At 37.0% G+C, this 16384-nt stretch overlaps 1 protein-coding gene across 3 annotated transcripts in view; it reads right to left on the bottom strand.

Annotated features, from left to right (window-relative positions):
• The window catches only part of galnt1 (UDP-N-acetyl-alpha-D-galactosamine:polypeptide N-acetylgalactosaminyltransferase 1), a 79468-nt gene that overhangs the window by 57175 nt on the left and 5909 nt on the right, over nt 1-16384 (bottom strand). Inside the window, exon 1 of one of the 3 annotated variants that reach the window (XM_043261125.1) lies at nt 457-475. The exons of the other annotated variants lie outside the window; for them this stretch is intronic. The gene's annotated coding sequence lies outside the window, so the exon portion shown is untranslated. Of the gene's footprint in view, nt 1-456; nt 476-16384 lie in introns of those variants that run through there. 3 annotated transcript variants of the gene reach the window in all.

The following is a 16384-nucleotide window of genomic DNA, read 5'->3' as shown; positions in this document are numbered from 1 at the left end:
TCTTATCATTTAAGATTATATAAAAATGTAGCACTGTTGCACAAAAGTATTAAGCAGAACAATTCTTGTCTTTCAATGTCTTTCAACATTGATAATAATAAATTATTTTGAGCACCAAATCATAATATTACAAGGATACTTAAATATTACAGGAACAAAAATAACCAACCAACACAGACAGACAGACAGACAGAAAGACAAACAGACAGACAGATAGATAGATAGATAGATAGATAGATAGATAGATAGATAGAGATAGATAGATAGATAGATAGATAGATAGATAGATAGATCTAAATTCTGAATCAAATCACATATTGTATCCAATTAATAAAGCTTCCACAACAGTTGCTCGTGACTGAGAATGAAACCGACCTGATCGTGCCAAGGTAAGCTAGAATTTACTCTTACATAAGAGATGACATAGAAATACTCACCTCACATCAAAATACTCACATCAAAACTAAATTACTGCCATCTACGCACGCTATTTCCTGCCTTTATATTTTCCGGTCACGCACTAGAGAGCCTCACACACGCACTGCTGAAACGCCGCACTCTTGTTTATAATGTCAGACAAATAAATGAACAGATCGGTGTCCTGCCATCAGAGACATTCATGGTCAGGTGACTACTCCGTCCCTTTCCGTCTGTCACACACAAATGCATTCGCTCACAGTTATGAATGAGTGCTGACCCTGCAGGATCCAGACCTTATGAGTAATTCAGATAAACACAGAACATGTTCGCATTTATCTGTTCGCGCAAGAAACCCGCAAATCGGTGATTTCAGACATTCACGTGGTCACAAGATCGACTGGAGGGCTTCTGCATTGACTCCGATAAACACATTCAGTGCTAAGCCTGTTTACACGCACACACAATTTCCTGTGGATGAATGTGGAAGCATTAGCGAGTGATAATCACATCTAATTTTGTCACTGTGAAAGTTTCTCTCCATTTTAAATCTCACACCATAAACACAAACATATGCTGCCTCAGTCGATTCCTCTTACGCAGCACTGAGAAAGAAGGAGTTGACCGAGCATTCATTTTTAATCTCTGAATTCACCCGTGGGCTTATTTCCTTTTTGTTTGTTTTTTTAATAACAAGAGAATCCAGTATTTAGCAGAAAGAGATTTTTTTTGTTACTTAACAAAAAAAGAGAAATTGTACAAAATGTTAAAATGGTTCACCTGCCTCATTTACATAATTACCTAAATTATGAAGCATTAATTCTTATTTACAGAGGGATAAAAAGTATTGGCGATGTTGCATTCTTTTCTCGTTTAATAAAATGTTTAATTCACTAGGACTGCAACAAACAATTATTTTGCTAATCAGTTAGCTGGCCGATTATTTTCTCGATTAATCGGATTAAAAACCAAATGTGTCAACTCTATGCTATGAAAACAGTGCTTAACGATGGCGTATGCCTTTTATAACAGCTTGAAGCTGCCGTTGTTCATGCACTTTTTTGACTGTAATTGGGTATCTGAAAAAAACACTATAAACTGCTTGATCGTTTCTGCCTTTTTTCATAGATTATGAGCAGCAATGATTATGTCACAAGAAATAGCCAACTACTGTTACTAAAGAGCTTACGATATATGCTTACGCATATATTAATCAATACAGAAAGCTAAAAAAATGATTGTGGTAATCGCTAATACTGTTAGTTTAGAGCAGCGGTGGCACAAAGCTTACATAATCTGTTGAAACCTTACATACATTGGTTTTAATAATTTTGTCAGGCACTGTATGGTGAATATAGTTTAAATCTTTACATTGAATTAAAAATGGTAATTTACTTGGGTAATTTACTTCAGGAACACGCGTTGACTGATCACAGTATTTATCTTATAAAAGGCAAGGGAAGTGATTAATATTTAAATTCAAAATTACATGCAGTATCCCTTTACACCTTCATTTAATATTCAACAACAGATATTTCAGCAGTTAATGTTTTTGCCCTGTCTTCTCTCTACCGTTTTGTTCCGTCCATCTCAGTAAAGATTTACTATCAGGATGGACCTTTATGCAAAAATGGGCAGACCCGACTAATCGATAATGAGAATTGTTGTTAATTATTTTCATTATCGAATTTTATCGATTATCTGTTACAGTCCTATAGTTTACAAATTTAAATTAAAAGTTAAACTGCACTAACATAAGATCAACATGAATTTCTCTGTGTTCTATTTTATTGTTTTATAGTTAGAATTATTATTACTATTTAATTAATATTATTTTTCTTTTATTATATTTTTTATTTAATAAACCATTTATTAAACCATTAGTATTTTTAACATCAGTACCATTTTTCCAATTCAAAACTTTGGCAGTATGTGCTAAACGCTTGCCATGCCAATACGGCCTTTTAAATGGGACCAAAACAGAAGAGAGAGACCGTTTTGACCTCAAATAAACTCTTTCACTTGACTGAAGCACTCCTAAAAGAACTTCCAAAAGCACAGAAGCCAAGCCGGAGCACTGATGAACGATGTGCTCCAAAAACTCTCAGTACAATGGAAAAAAAAACAAAAACTGAAGTACTATAAAGCCTTTCTGAAACATCAGACTTTCTGCTGCCGTGTAATCCCAAAATGATAAAACCATTACAAATGAAACTGTAGGGCTGTCAGATAAACATGTTCATTTAAATTTACTACACTCAATTATTTAGGAATGTACTACAAATAAAGTGTTAAAATATATTCAATCATACTTCCTGAGCCATGTATGAAAGCAAGGATTTTTTTGGGGGGAATACCAACCCACATTTCACATTTATTAACCGCTTAGCGTTCCTATGCTCTGTTTGTACCTCAGGAGGGATGTCTATGGTGTATGGTGTCTCAGCATTGGAGACAATCTTACGTTCATAAACAGCTGTATGGAACAAAAAATAATAAAACGGATCAAAGTGGTCCAAGTGGCAGGGTGTCGTTGCACAAGAAATAATGCAATTGCCCCAATTGACACATATATGGATCAACAATTAGGAAGCACCACGGACATCCACGGAAGGAATGCACAAACACATCCTGTGTGAACAATCAATCAAATCTCATTGCAAAATTGGCATGGAAAGAAAATATATTGACAATATATTGATCTCTAAAGTATATCCGAACATTTGGAGCTTTTCTTAACAAAAAATGAATGCGTGCAATTACTTAATTTGATCAGCACACAAAAAACAAACAGCAAACTGCTTACTAATATTTTAAATAGTCACGTGATGCATGATTGCAACCAACAAAGGTCACAATCATTTTAACAGTCCTAATAAACTGCTATTTAATTCAAACCTACTCAATAATGCATGCTAATGAAAGCCATTTCATGCAGTTCTGGCCTTTCGTTACAATCCAAACAGCTCGTTTCCTCTACAGAGTTTCTCCATCTGTAATTCACACACCGGATCCCTTTGGTGAGGAATAAGAAAGACAGGCACACCCTGCTGTATTCATAGCAACTCACTGCCAACGTCACCACCAGTTATAATTAGCACCCGAGCTTATGCCGTGCACCTGTAACACTTCAATAGACCCCCCTCCGTCCCCAGCACACGCTTAACAGACTTCCTCTTGGCCTCAATCTAGTCTTAATGAGAATTACAGGAATGAGGGGCATGTCTCAATTCCACTGCCGTTTCACCACACGACCCCGTGGCTCAAATTACCGACAACATTCGCTTTGGGCTCAGTCTGCTGAGTCACTCTGCCAAATCAGACTTGTATACATCCATAATACAACATATTTAAAAACTAGGGGTCAGAGCCAGTTAGATTAATATCCACAATACACTTCTGCTGCTTACTGAGCATACTCGTGTCTCAAAAGCTTTTTGTTTAGATCTACATTTATTTCGCTCTCTCATAAAACACACGTGAACGGCCTCGTCTACTACGAGAAGCCCGTTCACTCATAAACAAAACATGCAGAGTAAAACCGCCCTACTGTACTATGGGAGCAACTACCAGAAACAGAGCTAGAGTGACACGGGAATTTAGACCACCTGAATTGAACTTCTTTTTCTCATGGATTACCATAATGTCTACATTTTTTTTTGTAGAAAGAAAACAGGAAACAAAGATAACTAGGCAGAAAAGAGGGACACGACAGAGAAATTCCACCCCTATTTTTTCCTCAGCCTGGCTCTCAGGGGGTCAGACTGAGGAATGCAGCAAAGCCGCTGAGCCGAGAAGACCAACCAATCATGCAAATCAGAGCTCAGACAGAGAGAGAGAGAGACTGAATGATCAGAATTAACACAAATTCCTCCGCTTTGTCTCAGCCTCTCACTCCACATGCCAACATCAGTTTGGAAAACCCAAAAAAGAGAACATGTAAGTTCTAGTGAGAGAATTAAACGCTGAGATCATGAAATGACTAATTGCTTTAAAGGAAAAGCGCATTAGTATTCTCATCATGCCATTTCAAACCTGAACGTTTCTCTGTTAAACACAAGTAGAGATGGGTCAATGACTTTTTCTTGTCAAAATGTGTTGTAATGTTTTGTTTAAAGTCTACTGATTTATTCAAAAATACATTAAAAAATGCAATTAACACATGCAGTAAATACATACCGAATACAGTAATGCGCATACAACTGTTTGTTTCTCATTTCGTAATTGAAAATGTGATATTTTTTTAAGCAAGAAGGAAGTTTTAAAAAATGTCATAGCAATACACCAATACTGATATTATAATAAAGAAAAAATATAGAAAATTCCTGAAAAGAAAGTGAAGTAGTTTGAATGAAAAAAGCATCCATCAAATCATCAAGTGATGGGACGCGACCAACAAGTCATGTGGTCCAAGCAAGATAAAAAACATATCTGGCATTTATATCATACAGTGAGCACTGCAACAAGTATAACTTATATACATCAGATTAAAAAAAAAAATCAGATAATTTGACCTAAAAATGTCATGCGGTGTGACTCTTCAAAAATGTAAATGACATAATTTACCAATGTTTGATATATGCAATGATTTTTACCTTGGAAAACTCAATATATTTATTAAGTTTTAAAATATTATATTTTATTTATATATTTAAAAAATCATAATATTTAAGAGATGAAAAATAATGATTAAGATGTGCAACCTGCACTGGTTTAAGGAAAATACACAATTACTTGACGATTATACTACTATCATTTTAGGGTCATTAAATGGAATCTCTTCTTGGAATCGTTTCTGAAAAACATAACTTTTCTTGACTCTAGACGCTCTTAAGTCATGTATGGAAAACACATTCTGCAAAAAAACATCATCCAGACCAGAATTGATACGACACGAGGCCAAGACAATTATCGCTCAATTATTTCTTCTAACGCCTGTGATTCACAAAAACATGCTAAAACCCAGCGGCTACACACGATCTCCAAGTTGAGCCGCACAAATCAGATGACCTTAATCGGGAAAGTGGAACAGTCAGGCCGTATGAATTAAACTAATTAAGCTATTGGCTTCAGATTGAATCAGCCGGTTAGCAATCATTCCAGCTCACTCGTTATAAAGGCCTCTCAATTATGATTTAAAGCTTCATCAATATTCTATTTATTGTGCGGTAATTGACGTGCGCACAGTGTCCGGTGGCTGACCTACTTCTCGGCCTCTGGCAGATTAAGTCTGCGGAGTCTCTGCGCGTCCGAGATCAGGCCACTCGAGCCCAAGGCAGAGAGCGAATTCTACCGGCTTAACGCACGTGCACGCAAACGCATGGAAATATTTCCAGTCTCCATAATAATGCACGGTGTGGCCGCAGCAATAAAATGAGCTCACGCAGTGGCGCGCTCGAAGATAAATTAGACATGATTCATACCGGTAATATGTAAACTCACTGGAGCACAGACGCACACAAACAAGACCATTCTTCTGCTCAACGTCTCTCTCGAACACAATGCTTACACTGTGTGTATACAGCTGCGAGGAGCTGATACTGGCTATCAAGAGGCTGAAGATAAAGTCATTGAGAGAAAAGACAGGCTTTGAACACGCACACACAGAATGCCGTAGCGTTTCTGACACTGCAGTTATCTCACTAAGCTGTGATTACGTCTGCTGACTGCTGAGGTGAGATCTCCCAACTGTGCATTTGATGAGCTTTTTTGGAGAGCTTCCTTACTGTCCCAGCGCTTCCTGTCTGATATGGAAATCCCCATACGGTCTATTGTCATGCACGCACACGTAAAAACATCCTCCTTTCCATGATGAGTTGTCGACAAAATGATGAAATGTCACTGTGAACGACTTTTTGGTTTCATCTTTCTCCACTCGCCAAATCTTGTTAGTCACATGCACAGAATGGACACGCGTAATGGCTTGTGTCTTTCTTACTCTCGATAAATGGATACTACTACTATCTGTCCAGGAAACACAGCTGGTGCACAGGATGTGATGTCATCGTGAGCAGTAGTAAACAACCGTCCAATGTCTTCCTCCGTTTTTTTTCTACTGTTGCTTTTTAAAAATGTGAAAAATAGCGAGAACAGCCAGCATTAAATAATTGAATTCAAATGCAAAAAACCTTTTTAAAACGTTTTTCAATTTAACACCTAAATGAGATTACGTTTAGTGGTTATTGCGTTATTCAAAGTGAATATGAGCATGCATTATATCAAATAAACATAAATAAATAAAAAGAGGTTAGCCAATTTATATGTAACTTGTGTCACGTATCCCTTAATATTTATGTTGCACAACAGAAAATGATATATTTCTTTAATATAATACCTTACAGGCCACTCGCTAATGTATAAAATCTCAAACTCGCTTTTATTTAATGATTTAATGAAAAAAAAATTCTGATATCAGTCGGTATGAGACAAACCTTGCCAGATATGGTGATAAATAAATGACTAACTGACTGCCGGGCAGATCCACGCTAATACCATTAGCTTTAGAGCTTAAACAGTACAACTAATGGGTGCAAGCCAGAAGAACCGCTCTGACAGAACAGAAATGAACTGAGCAGCGCCTGTAGAGACGAGATGTGGCAGTCTCTCGCCATCTGCAGCGCACCGGGCCGGTGAGGAGTGATCTCCTCATACAGTGTGTTCTTAAATCCAGCCTAATCCTCTGGGCCTGTGCACAGGATGAGAGGACCGATGGAGGGAGGATGAAGAGAGAGATGGAGAGATGAGCGCGGGATGAGAGAGGGAATTGTGCAGAGATGTTGCGGGTTGATCCGCTGGACTCCCGTAAATCCTTGCTGGATCTCCCGTGGCTTTTGTGACAGGGCTGCGACCAATCAAGCCACCAATCGGCCCAGCTTGTAGAGCACACACATACACGTTCGATATCTCTCTTTTAGGTGTCTGTGTCTTTTACTAATCCTCTTTGAGCCGAACATCACTGCAAGTTTATCTCAACTGATACTGGGATACGAGTAGGCTCCTCAAACTTCTGCGTACGTTCAATGCCATGCCCGTCCACAAATGAATTGCAGATTCCTTCTAGTAGTTGAGCGTACTGGCCTCTTAACGATTCTTTATTAGCACATATGTTCATTGCTCTTTAAACCGAAGGTTTCCCACACAATACAATCCATTTTCAAAGCTTGCCGTTGAGCTTTCATAATTAATGCTCGCTGAGACTTGTTTATTATTAATACACGTAATTACTTAATTCTGAGCAAAAACCCCATACCAGTGCTCCAGACGAAGAGAAAATTACTAGGGAGCCGTTTAGCTCCTACAGTGAAACATTTAGAAGCCAAATTACTTTTTTTTCAACAAATTGGCTAAGTTAAAATGGTTGTTCAGAAGTGCTTCAGTTTCGTGAGCTCCTGCATTCACAGCTTCTTAATTTTAAGTTGATAGTTAGCCCAAAAAAATAACTATTCTATCATCAAATTACCCATCCTCATGTTGTTCCAAAACCCATAAGATTTTCTTTCATCTTCAAACCACAGATTAAGATATTTTTAGTGAAACATGAAAGTGTCCCTGTTAAAGTGTAATTATACATTTAAGTTATATTATTAATTACATGTATCTACTATTTGATTTGCTTAGGGTTTAGCTTAGGGTTACTTGCATGCAATTATGCATATTTTATTATAATAGTAAATGCATGTAACATGTAACAAGGACACCTTAATATAAAGTGTTACTCTATTCAAAGTTAATTTCCTCCAAAATCGTTGCTTCAGAAAATTCGAAAAAGTGATCAAAATGTAAAAAATTTAAACAAATTCTGTATTAATTGAGCTGTTTCATCTAATTTGATTTATACAAAACAGATAGTGACTAGTGCTTTTGGCTTTTATTCACATATAAACACTGATCAACAACACACGTACTTCCAGTTCACAGACTTGCTTTTACTTCTCACACAAGAACAAGAACCAGTAGAGTTTGTTCTCACAGGTTGACCAAGTATGGTTGAGAGTAGGGTTGGGGGATAATACCAGCAGACATAGCCTAACCTTTATTTGGTAGATTTTGCACTATCATTCTGTCTCAGTTACATGCTCATGTGAAATTATGTGGCAAAATGCTGTCTTCGCAAGTGTCCTCATATTATTTAGAAAAATGTAGGTCCTAAGTGAAAGCAAACAGCTAAGAAAGAAAACACATGGAACAGTATATTGGATATTTTACATGACGTCGACCTGCAAATTCAGACACAATAGCTGGATATCATTTCCATTACATCGAGATCACAATGCATCCTCGACTACCTCTGGACCACGACAGACTGATCAAAAAACATTGCAATTAGTAGCGTATTTTCTTTTCAGAGTGAATATGGACAACATCCGGGTACAGGTCGCATGCTGAGAATGACGAATGAACAATTCATCCGATTTAAACCTCAAGCTAGTACGAGGCTGTTTCGTGAATCATCGAATTATTAAAAAGATCCTGTTCATAACATGCAATTTTTCATAAATCACTACTTGCACTGTGTTTGTTTTTGCGCGCAGGGAACACTGAAGCCCCATTTGGACGAATGGCTATTCCATTTGTTGCCAGTGACGACTGGATTTGTCTTTAACTGTTCCACTCAGGGAGATGGGAAATCTCAAATACGCCACTCAGAAAGAGCTTAAAACCAGAAGTTGGATGCCTCAAACCATTGAGCATATGACCAAGGAGTCAAACACCTCCCAAATCAAATGAGTGTACTTGGAGAAGAGGCTGACTCACCGTCTGTGCAACGGCAGAGACTCTCAGGCCTTTACGGCCAGTTTATGTTTCTGCACTGAGACATGCACAAAATGTTAACAAGAAAGCAAGCACTCCAAAACAAATCTCGCCTGACATTTGGAATAATTCTCACAACTCACTGTAAGATGAGGCTCAGGGGAGAGACATGAACGAGCATGTGCATAAGGGCATGAGATGACCTCATCAGGAGGTGAGTTGCTATGGAGACAAAGTAGGAGGGAAATTACCTCTGCACAGATCCAAAGGTCAGACCTATCCCTGACTCTATGCTAGCATGCACTTCAAAGTGTTTCGCTAAACCCTGACACCATGTGACTCAATGTTACAGAAGTGGGCTCGGGATTTGAGCATCCATCATTGGGAATGAGTCAAAGCGGCAAAAAGCAATAGCAGTGTCTGCTCAAAGATTGCTCCTCTATCAGCCCTCAAGCGTTATGACTTTATACCTGCTGCAGAGAGACTGAAGGGGGCTGATAAATACCCTGTTAAAAGCAATACCGAGCAAAAACCGCATGAAAATATGAAGATAAAACAATAGGTTTGAGGTCAACATGAGCAGCCTGATTTATGTTCATAATTTGACATTTCCTAAAAGAAAATATTTAACAAAAAAAATGGATTTGATTTCACTGTCAGTTTTTTCTGAACTGAAAAAATATTGTTTCCACAATAGTTCATAGCTCTTTGCCTCCGTCTGTGCGAAACCAGAACCAAGCTTGAACACCTTGCCAGAAACAATAGCGACCAAAGGAACATCAAAGATGAAGACATCCGTAAAACTGAAAAGTCTTTTTGCGACAAGATGAAGCTGAATCACGCATACAACACAAAGCAGACGATGACGAAATCCAGTAACAGGTGACGCACAGATCATATCTGCATCTTCAGAAAATAACCAAAACCACACATTATAACCTGCAACATATGACATCTAAACACACTTTGTGAAGCAGAGTGGCTTTCTAGCAATTCGCGACGTGCCTAGTCGCCCAGTCCAGCTCCATTTTTCGAGAAAGCGATTGTGAGTCCTGAAAATGTACTGCTGTGATTTTGGTTACACGATGCTCATAAATAACTGAACTGTTTGTGAACGAAACAATATCAAGGACTTAAATACAGCACTGACAATTATATTCTGCTGCTGTGTGAATGTGTCAATAGATTTTTAATATTGGCTTATCAGCATCCGAAAAACAATTTCTCAGTGTATTGTTATTGGAAAGTAAGAGGTATTTGGGACATCCGCCAAAGTCATTTCAGAAGTGGAGCATGTTATTACATTTTGATGAAAAATTTTGTAGACAAATATTTTATGGAATAACATGCGCTGATTAATCATGCACAAAAAAAACGCATTTTCCTTGAAAAAAAGTAAGTAAGCCATTTTTATTTCAAGACGGCAAGTAAAAAATGCCAACGGAATGACTCAAAATGCGTTTACATTCTAGAAACACAAGAAAGGATTACATATATTTAAAATAAAAAAAGTTTTTATTCACTATTCACGTTCAGCTCTTGGAACCGCCTGCTTGAGATTTCAAATGGAAATCCGCTCCACTGCAGCCACAAAAAGCTGAAGTGAGAGATGCACACAAACAGAAGCGCACCCACACAGCTCTGCCCGTCCCCTTATCGCAGGTCTGTGGAGAGCTCTTCATCTGTGGCTGACTGAGGTCTGGACGGAGGGATGGAGCGTGAAGTTTACTCTGAGAGCACAGTGCAAACATACAGCACAGTCTGAAGCGCTACAACAACTGGAGAGGAGACGAGACGAGACGAGAAGCGGTGCTAATAGACTGAGCTGGGGAGTGGGTAAGCTGTGCCACTTTTTTAAACATTATCCTCTGGGCAAGGAGAAATGAGATATAAAACTAATATGCCTAAATATATTTTAGGAGTGTCTGCTTCCAACTGAAATAACAAAAAATGGTTCGCAGACAAAATCTGTGCAGAATTTTTAAGGGAATTAAATTGCATGTAAAAATATAAATTATTTACCAATCTCAATTACATTTCCATAAACCAGCAAGAAATGTTTTAATAATCAAAATATTTTAAATGCAAGGTTACAATTTATTTTTATAAAACATATTTTTTCAACAATTTTCAAAAAATACTATACGATTTTTTAATAATTCTATCCTCTGTCCTTACAAGATAAGCTGCTAATATTTTGGGGAAAATACCTAGTGCCCAAAAATACTTGTTTATATTTAATATTTAATATATTTAATTACTCAAGGCTAATATTTAGTCAAATAGCTTTGCTATATTTTACAATTATAAACTAATAATTTATTTATTTTTTAAATACAGTATTTAAAAATATTTTTTACATAAACCAGCCATGCAAGAGTTAAATGTTACAATAGAAAACAAAAACATAAATATTCTATCTAAAATTATATAAGATGGATCCCTTCAACTATATGATCATGTGTCTAAAAGGTCATAGATTTAGGAGGTGACGCATTTTACCCCGCGCTCTGCTAGCTGGACAGTCTGCTCAAACAGACTAGTGCACTAATGTAACAAAAGACACAAAGCAAAGATAACAGTTTAATGTCTGTGAGAGTTTTAATGTGCTTGATTGAACTGAACTGCATTACAGTGCCGTCGTTAGACAAAGCTTGGCAGCAGAAAATTAGGGAACATAAAAACGATTTATTTGAAGCCATTTGGAGAAAGCGCCCTGCAAAACCCTGATGATATCACACTACACAGGCCTTCTCTCTCTTTTTGAGACACAGAGGACAACTGCATGAGGACAGAGAGAGAGAAAAATCAATCAAGAGCACAGTGTGAGTAAACACTTCAGGGTGGCACAGCCACAGATGCAAGCGCTATGGACAAGTCACGTCTGCCAGCCCCAAAGCAGCGAGACACACACACACACACACACACGCACACACACGCACGCTCGCACACACATGCAACTAAATGTGCTGCGAAACGAGAAAATGCATCTTCTCTCAAGAAAGGCACAAGCTGTCTTCACTCGTGCTCTAAGCAAAAACAGCAAGGGAGAGACAGTGTGGGTGAATTCACGAGACAATGCTTTAAGACTCCAATTATGACAAATCGGAAGTGTTGATTATTTATTTTGACATTTTAAGTTATTAACATTTACATTAACTTCTATCACTGATTAGGTTTATCCACCACTGAGAAGTTGAAAACCAGAATTTGTTTATGACCAAGTAAGCTAATGTGATCACCAAAACAAAACAATAAACAACAGAAATGCTGTGTGTGTATATATATATATATATATATATATATATATATATATATATATATATATATATATATATATATATATATACACACACACACACACACACACACACACACACACACACACACATATATATATTTTTTTTAGAATCATATAATATAAAAATGCACAGCAACCTGTCAAAATAAAAGTTTGGTTTAACTTGAAGAAACTGTGACAGAAATTACTTAAATGTAATTAAGTTACTACTAATTACTTCTTTCACTTAAATATTTGTTAAATATTAACTGCTATTGTAGCATTATTTCTTTTACCGGAAAAATGTGAATACACAGTATTTCTGATAATAAATAAATGACATAACTAATGGATTTTTTTATACCATCATTTTGAGAAGCTCTTGGTTATTAACATTTTATGAAACCATTAAAATTAAATACACATAATTACTAAAATACGCTTGGTAAAATTAACACTGAATTGAGAAAAGCCTTAAAATTACATTTTTGTTATCCTTTTTTATAAATTGTTTAATGATTTAAATGAATTAAACGTGATGTTGGATTCATATTTGTTTTACATATAACCATTAAAACAGAAAATTAAAACAGCAAAAAAAAGGAATCTGCACAAATTTAAATGGGAAAAATGGAATTTGTGGGGGAAATGGAATTTGGGAAAAAATAAAATTGGTTGATTTCATAGGGCCCTATAATTATCTGTCAGGTAAATCATTCAAATACTTATTTTGCATGTGGCAAGAGCTTTATTAATGCATTCAAACTATTCATTCAAAAACGGTTTAAAATAATTACTTTTTTTGCTTTTTCACGCATCAGCAAATCAAGATCAGGAAGATCAGCTGTCTAGTGGATCACGCTGGCTCACTTAGCTTCATGAAAATCAAACTGTTATTCAAATTTCTAACAAATTGTAAATGGGAAGTGAGCAAAACACAACTACCCTAGAACACTCGAATGACCGTGTCGCTGCGAGTTCACGTTTGTTCACATGACTGTTTAAACCCTGCAGTTCAGCATAAGCCCATCGACTGCCCGTGATTTCTGGACACTGTCCACAGAATGAGTCGCTTATTTACATTGAGTTGTTTACAACGTTAGAGTTCTAGTAAATACTCACTGTCTGCTACAACGTCCACGTAAGCAAGGGGAGCAACATCTAAAAAACACTAAAGATTACCAACCTACGCTTTGCTATTAAACACAGAGGTTACCAATAATATATTAAAATGACTGTGTCGTGTATTCATTCTTTGAAATAATTGTTTTAAAAAATGTATGAATGAAAAGCCTCTTTCGTAATGGCAGAATGCTGTAACGGACACTTCGCTATTAATTCCATTTTTACAATTAACTGGGCAGCCCTAAGCAGAACATGCCCAACAAAATGTTCATATTGCATCATTATTTTTCAATCTCGAGTCTTCAGGGATCTTCGCGTACCGACATCCCTCTTTCCAAGCCACCGCATTGCTCTGCTAAGCATCGGTCCATGTAGCTGTAAATTAGGTGCAAACAGGCCGTTTCGTAAACTCTGGAGACCAGGCTACATAAACATGAACACCGCTAAGCTTGGTTTCCGATCGACTGAGAAGCGATACAAGCTCAATACGCCCGAAAATGAGGACTTAGCATTGCAGAATGTGGTCTGTGGAGACGGTCAGGACAACAGCGGCTGAGCCTGAGCAAGCGAGCTGTCCTATCCCCTAAAGCAAACCTAAACAACATTTAGCAGATAATCTGACTACGGTAGCAGCCTGCGAGTAAACAGAGTTAGAGCGGATGACAATAGGTGTAATTTACATGAGTTACACGGGGAGATACAGTACGATAAAATTATGAATATTATCTTAATGCATGAATTATGCATGTGTGCAAATGTAAAATAAAACAGAGAAAATCGTTCAGATTGGCTGCGTTTCATCACACCTTTTTGTTTATGGTATAGAAAAACGAACTGCTCATCACTTGGTTAAGCAATTAACACTGACTGTTTCCTGTTTTAGATAAGATCATTTTTTATGTTGTCATGCAATAAAGTAAAGATAAACAGAAAATAAAGAGCATTGTGATACAGTGTGTAGTATCACCAAGATACTTTTAGAGTTTTTATTATTAAATATCTTCAATTAGTTTTAATTTTTTTGTTTTGTGTTTGTAATTGTATTAGTTCTTTTTAAAGTCTCCATAACTGTATTAATTTCTATTTCATTTTTTGTTGTTTTCAGTATAAATCCTGCTACACTAAATAAAAATGAAAATTACCTAGGTTTTTTTTTTTAATGCTTCCATTATTTCAGTTAATGTTTATTTTATCTGAATTAACGGAAATGTTTTTATGGGTTTAGTTTTATCCAACAATGATAACCCCGTTGTAACCTCCAACCTACTGCAAAAAGAGAAACGGTTCGCTAGCATAAAAGCTAGGGCTAATCAGGACAAGACCTCTGCGCCGCTAAAGGGAGAGATTCAATTAGACCTGAAAGACTTTTCCCAAATACTGGAGTGTAACAAACTTGAGCTGGCTTGTCCATTAGCGGTACTGTTTTGCATCGATGTTAACAGGTTCAACTCAGCACTGTTCCTTTAGACAAGTCTGTCTCTGATCCCTGTTGGCTAAGGATGACCTATTTCCATAAAACACTATCTGTACTCGGAGAAGGCCACAAGCGCTGTCAAACGCACATGCTAACAGCAGGGCATCCAGCACATGCACACACAGTTTTTTTCCTCCAAATCTGCACTCCAGAAGACACTTCAGTGATGTCATAAGGCACAGAATGGGGTCGGATTACTGCAACGTGCTCAAAAAAACTCTGAAACTTTGAAGTTATTAACGAAAACTGTCCTCCCTCAGTTGTGGGCCAGGTAATAGGTCAAATACAGTTATATAAGAGCTCTGTAAACAAAGTAAAATGCCCCACATTCATCCAGTTGTATTTATTTTTGGGGTAATCGTGCTTTTTCTTTAAGAAATGTATATATTTGTTATTATATCAATCAAAAGTGACAATGAAAACATGTATCATAGTTTCAACAAAATTGCGACTATTTTCAAAATCATTACTAATAAGAAAAATTCCCTGAGCACCAAATCACAATGATGTCTGAAGGATCATTTTGTACTTTTTAAAACATACAATGGAAACCAGTAGCAAGAATATTTAACAATATTATCGTTTTTACTGTATTTTTGCAACAAATATTATATTCAATATATAAGTGACATCTGAACAACCATAATGTATATTCAACATATTGAATATATAGATATAGATATAGATTTTACAGCATTTTTAGATTAAACTTTTTATAAATATTGAAAAAAAAGTGGAACATTTCCAGTAACTTTCAGAAATATTACAGAAGCGTTGTCAACTTTGCAGAAATATTCCAGGGATTTTTGCAAAGTTTTTACCGTGGACTTTCCACCCCCTTGCAACCCTACAGTAAGAATGACAATCTCAACCTCTCAGACTTTTTCACATCAGCTCAAGCGAGAAGCCGAACCCCTGTAAGACTGAAATCCTAGAATCGTCCCCGTCTCAATGTCACATCCCCTCTGTACCTCCACTCGCATTCACACAACACAGCTCTCTCTTCAACGGTGTAACACAACCTCCAATCCAGTCTCTGTTCCCCTCAGGTACACGCGTCTGTAACTCGACCAACATCCCAGTTTCTATAGTTCTGTTCAGCGCATGTCTCTTTATCACGATGTAATCTGCCGGTTTCCTTTGTGCCTCTGTTATCTGATCTAAAGCCAGTCACTTTACATCCTGAGCCATTATACCATGCGCCACTTAATATAGTTTAATGTCTCTGACTTCATTAGGAGACGGAAACAAGTGGACAACTAACTCATTACCCCAGTCTAATCCCGACGTTCTGCCAGATGCTCCATTGAACCATTTCCAGAAATATATTTTGTTTT

Source organism: Puntigrus tetrazona, chromosome 16 (assembly GCF_018831695.1).
Source record: "Puntigrus tetrazona isolate hp1 chromosome 16, ASM1883169v1, whole genome shotgun sequence".
Classification (NCBI taxonomy): Eukaryota; Metazoa; Chordata; class Actinopteri; order Cypriniformes; family Cyprinidae; genus Puntigrus; species Puntigrus tetrazona.
Note: the sequence above shows the minus strand (reverse complement) of the source record. Positions and strands in the feature narration are given on the sequence as shown.